Source organism: Protopterus annectens, chromosome 1.part0, assembly GCF_019279795.1.
Source record: "Protopterus annectens isolate FY-2018-M chromosome 1.part0, PAN1.0, whole genome shotgun sequence".
NCBI lineage: Eukaryota > Metazoa > Chordata > Ceratodontiformes > Protopteridae > Protopterus > Protopterus annectens.
In genome coordinates, this window is record NC_056725.1 from 795,644,342 (window position 1) to 795,650,341 (window position 6,000).

Sequence of the window (6,000 nt, forward strand, 5' to 3'; positions counted from 1 at the left end):
CCACAGTGAGGAGGAGGAGAAAGTGTACAGACCCAGTGTAACCTACCAGGGCTACATGAGCTGGAGATAGTGGAGTGCTATAAGGTGGACAGGGACATTTTACAGCAAATCATTGAGCTGTGCTGGCCATGCCTCACACACTGAACCAACAGAGAGGAACCCATCCCAGTGGATACCAAGGTATGTGTAGGGTTAAGAATACTAGCCACAGGTACATTCCAAAGGCCAACTGGGGATATCACACAGGCATCAACATCCAGGGTACTCCAACAGCCCCTGGATGTCATGTCAGCACATGCCAGTGAGCACATATATTTCTACAACACCCGTGAGGTGTTGGCCAGCAATATGCATCTCTTCCACCAAAAAGCAGAATACCCTGAGGTAGTGGGTGCTATAGACTGCATGCACATACACATCAAAACACCACCCAGTGAGTGGGGTAGGGTCTACATAAACCACAAAGGCTTCCTCCATCAACTGCCAGGTCGTGTCCAATATGCCCAGGGCATTATCTTAAATGTGTGCGCTGCCAGCCCTGGAAGCTATCATGATTACCACATCTGGCATATGACACAGCTGTACCAGAAATTTGCCAGTGGGGACATCCCATATGACCACCTAGTGGGATGCTGGTTATGCACTGGAGCCATGGCTGATGACACCCATCAGAAATGCACACACACCCGAACAAGAACTCCATAATGAGGCACATGCACAAACCAGAATCACAAAAGAGCATGTGTTTGGGATGTTCATGTCACAGTTCTGCTACCTGGACATATCCAGTGGAGCCTTGCAGTACCCTCCAGCTATATGTACACAAATGTTCATTGTATGTGCCATGCTACACAATATGATCCTGCAGAAACAGCTGTAGCAGGAGCAGCATGAGGCAAGGTCACACAGCCCCCCACCATTGCCAAGGCCATCACAGGCACAGAGGGACTCGGAGGAGGAACAACCTGAGCCTGCCCATGTAGGCAGAAGCAAGCATGCCCAGGCCCAGGCTTTGGCAAAGAGGAAACACATAGCACATACACTGACACGGTAAGTATCTAGGGAATTCCACCTCTCTGACTTGCACATACAGTAAAAGGGATGTCAAACATGACACTACCTGTGCTTTACCATGTATAGGGAGCGACTATGTGCAACCGACATAGTCAGCCCTCTAGCACCGTCCTCAATACTGGCATAGCCACAGGGTAAGTCACTCTTCCTATCAACTGCTGAATGGAGTAGTATATTCTACTAGCTGTATCTATGGTACAGATGTGAGCATGCAAGGGAATCGGGTAGCTGAATGGGATGGCAGAAGATAGTGGACATCAATATGGGCAGCATGAAATCCATGACAAATACTGGTGTCAACAAAGTAGGCAGTACTAGACAAGGTGACAAATCCCACTACAGTACATGTGGTGGCCAAATGTATGCCCATAGGATACACACATGCATGGCAGTGAGGCATGTTAGTTCTGAAGGGTAAGAAGTCTGAAACTGAAATGTAGGTCAATAAAACCTAAGATCTGTACTCTACTGATATGTCTCTAATCTGCATGATAGGTCAGAATACAAAATGATATGGAAGATAACAGAGTACCTGAAATGCCAGGACAGTCATAGCAAATGTTTGCAGTTGTCAGGTGTGCCCCCCCCCCAAACAATCCTATGTAGAAATGCAGTAACATGTACATGTGGAGTTAATAACTGTGGAGCACAGAGTACCTCAGCTGGTGCAATTTACAGGATAGATTGTTGCATGTGTACAATATGCAGGGGTCCATGTTTTAGGTTGTTGTGTGTTTTATATTGTGTGGAAGTGGTCAGTATGTAGGCATGGAGGGTTGTGTCTTAGTGGCCTATGGCCAATACTCTGGATTACATGGCCATGTTCTGATAACTGCAATGCCAGCCACAATGTATCTCAGCAATACCCAATTCATCAGTCATCCATATTCACTATCCAGATGTCAATATCTGTCACTGTCTGAAAGATGGACATGCCATGAATGTGGGCCTAGACATACACACAGTAAACAGGTGGAAGCACCCTAGACAGAGTACATAAAATGCAACTGTCAAATGCACACACCTTTGGAATTGTACATACAGGTTAGCAGCACATTAATTGTCTGTGTAGTATGGAATACTGATGTAGTGTGGCCAATCACTGGCAGACCACAAAAGGCACAGACTACCTATGTCTCTGCACAAGACAGCATAAGGGGATGTCCCAGGTATATCTGTGAGTCAGCTGCAAGAAGCTTCCATATAACACATGCACTCAGCTCACCCCACCATCAGCCACAGGTTATTACAGGTCATATCCCTGCTGTTGGGATTGAGTACATACACTTCTGTATGGAAATACCCACAGAATGCAGCATGCTGAAGAGGTGTCTCATGCAGGTGTGTCCCTAGCTGTAAGCAGCACCCTGCCAGCATACAGACCAATGGATTAATATAGACAGGAAATATTGCCATTAACACCTCACACACACTTACCCTGTCACCCCAGGGGAATCCAGTGGTTTGCAGCCTGGGAATGTAGGAGTGGCAGAATGCACTGGCCTGCTACAGATGGCCTGCATCACTACCAAATGCACTGCAGTCCTCTGTCGAAGGCCAGTGCCTCACCTGTACTGCCAGTGTATGTTATCTCATGGGGTCCCAACTAACAGCATAACACAGTCCACAGAACACAAATGCAAGGCCATGTTGACAAATCCCAGTAGCATGCCAGCCATATCTTACTGCATGAACTGTGGACCAACCCCTAAATACCTCTGGGATGAAGGGACAACTATAGGGATACGTCTCAGATATAGCTCAAATAATGTTAGGAAGAGGATAGAATAACAGAGTGGGGGTGTAGAAGCATGGACGTCATGGAGTTTGTGAAGTCTGAAACTTTGATGTGTGCCCATACTACCCCTGCATGCAAACCCAGTAATGGGTGGCTACAAACCTGGTTGTAAACCACAATGCAAAGGGGAACTGACCAGATATATGACCCCTGCCTCTGAGTAACCTGGGTGAATCTGTACAGCTGAGAGTTATGGCCACAGCAGGATATGGCCATTCTGTTACATTGCTATATGTACAAGCAGGCGATCCTCAGCCACCACAGTACCAAGGTGCTTGACAATTTACACAGACCCATCAGCAAGTGTCTGCAGCTACCCCTCCAGAATGGCATGAGAGTACAAGAAAATATGTAGGCTGCATACCACAGTATTGGACACAGCTTCATTCATCTTGTATTTACCAGGCAATAACTGCGAGAAAATAAGTATATCTGTCTGTAGTTGATGACATAATACATTTACATATGTCTGAATATCTCTGCTAATGCCAACCATGTAACACAAGCAGCAAAGACACAATAGTTACATTATTCCACTATCTTTCGCCCATTGTAACTCCATATTGTCAACCTATTTACAGATATCCTGCAGAAACAGGTTGCTAGCTGTAGGTGTAGAACACCAAATCCTGGACTCGAGTACAACCTACCTGGAATGGATTCATACACTCAATATAGAAGGTTATACTGGGCATGCTCCTACACTTAGAGAAATGAAGTCCATGTCTGACAACAACAACAGTGGACTATACATATCTGTCAGTCGCAGATGCCTGTGCACACACACCACATTGCACAGCATTCATGCTTTGCACACACATTGGATAGGAATACTCACACATATCAAAGGCCAAAACACTATAATATGTCAAATATACACACACAGAGATGTGGGAAAGAGACAGACAGACAGTGACAAGAGAGATTTCCATCACAAGGCCAGTCCCACCCACCACACATCCAACTGGCCAATATCACATGATGTGATGATGTCAATCACTGCAGACATTGCTTATGGTAGCCCTCAGCCTGATAGTGTCTGTAGTGCTTGTGATAACTGTGTAACACAATAGTACAAATCAGTATTCATCTAGCATTTGTATGCCCAGTCCTGTCAAATGTAAAGTTATGTGTGACTGAGTGTTGTGTGTGTGTGTGTTTCCAGAGGAATGATTTATGGCCCATTCACACACACTGCACTTCACATTACCCATGTTAGCACTTCTGCTGAAGTCAGTCACCTTCAAATAACCCTCTGGCCAAGTCTCAGCCCTATAAGCTGCATGGCACTTGTGATAAATGTGTAATACTGTAGTGTAAGAGTTCTAATCCCAAACATGGCAAGTGTGTGTGTGTGTGTGTGTGTGTGTGTGTGTGTGTGTGTGTGGAGATGAATGATTTTGAGGTCATTCACAGTCACTACACCTCCCATTGTCCTACTTTAGCAAACCTGCTGATGTCAGTCACCTTGAAGTAACCATTTAGATCAGTGCCAACCCTATAAGCTCTGTGGTGCTTGTGCTAACTGTGTAATTCTATAGTGTAGCATACTAGTTAGGTAGGAGTTTTAATCCCTGAGATGGCAACTGTCAAACTGTGCGTGTTTGTGTGAGAGAGTGGGTGTGATTGATAATACCTGATTTTATGGACATTGACAATTACTACTCTCCCCTTACCCCTCCTTTAGCACTGCTGCTGATGTTAGTCACCTTCAAAGATACCTGTGGAGAGCTCTCCAACAGGTAAGCTCCATGGTGTGTGCCATAAATGCGGAACAATGTAATAGTAGTAACTACACAGGTAGGGGTTTGAATCTCATCTATGATAAGTGTTTGTGTGTGTATCTCAAAGAATTTGGCCCCATTTACACCTAGTACACATCTCAGAGTCTGACTTTAGCAGTCCTTCAGATATCATCCACCTTAGAAGTACCTGTTGACAACCATAAACCATGTCAGGTCAATGCTGCATGTGGTAAATGCGTAACATAATGATCCAAAAAGATTGTTAGATAGAGGTTTGAACCTCACCCCTGGCAAATGTAAATGTGTGTTTAAGGTAAAATAATTTTTGGAATCTCTCACCCACTACATCACCCAGTGGCAGTAGTTACAAGGGCTGGTGATGTTCCTCACATTAGAAGTACCTTGGGACAACATCCATCATATACGTTCTGTGGTGCGTGCAATAAATGTGGTACACTATAGTAGCAATACCATACCCTAGGTAGGGGTCTGAATCTCAGTACTGGCATGTGTGTGTGTGTGTGTGTGTGTGTGTGTGTGTGTGTGTGTGTGTGTGTGTGCGTGTGTGCGTGTGTGCGTGTGTGTGTGTCATCAGTTTCCTGTGTGGAGGTTGCTGTAATTGTGTAATAATAGGATCCATCGTGGGGTGGGTTTTTGCTAAAGTATTATGCTGAGGACCTAGTATATGTCAGAATGTCCACCTTACAAGGACAACAGATGTCAAACACCAGAGAGGCTGGTGTAGACAATCCATAGCCCTACATGTGACATTATGGATTGGTGAACAATATAGGCGACCCTTCTATTACTCAGAGAACACTCTCTACCCACATCTCATACACACACTTGGCTAGGCAACAACCCCTATATTGGTAGTTACCTGCATATTGCCTCGCAGATAGTAACCACGGTGTGACTGCAGTGGACTGCATGCCTGTTGACCACAACAGTGCCACTGACATCAGAAAGTACTGTGATGTGTTACATCTCCTGACTGAGTGTGTGTTATCCACCAAGTAAAAGGACATGGTACCCTGTTCCATCCCCACAGTAGGCAAATAAATGCTTACAGGGACCCTTTTGCTATGTTCCCCACTGGACACCTGCAACAACTGTAGAGTCTGCAAATGTAACCCACAAAGGGAATACCATGCCTTATAAACATGCCCTGTATGAACAGATGCAACTAACTCCAGTGAATACCTGTATCATGTTGTCAGTGTAGGTGCAAGCACAAACTCAGTTGCATAGCCAGGTCTCACCAAATGAGGTCAGGAATGCTACATCAGAAGATAACAATCTGTCCACACAACATGCCCCAGAGATCTCAACTACACTTCCACATGTCAAAGAACATATGTGTGGGACATGTGCACAACCCAG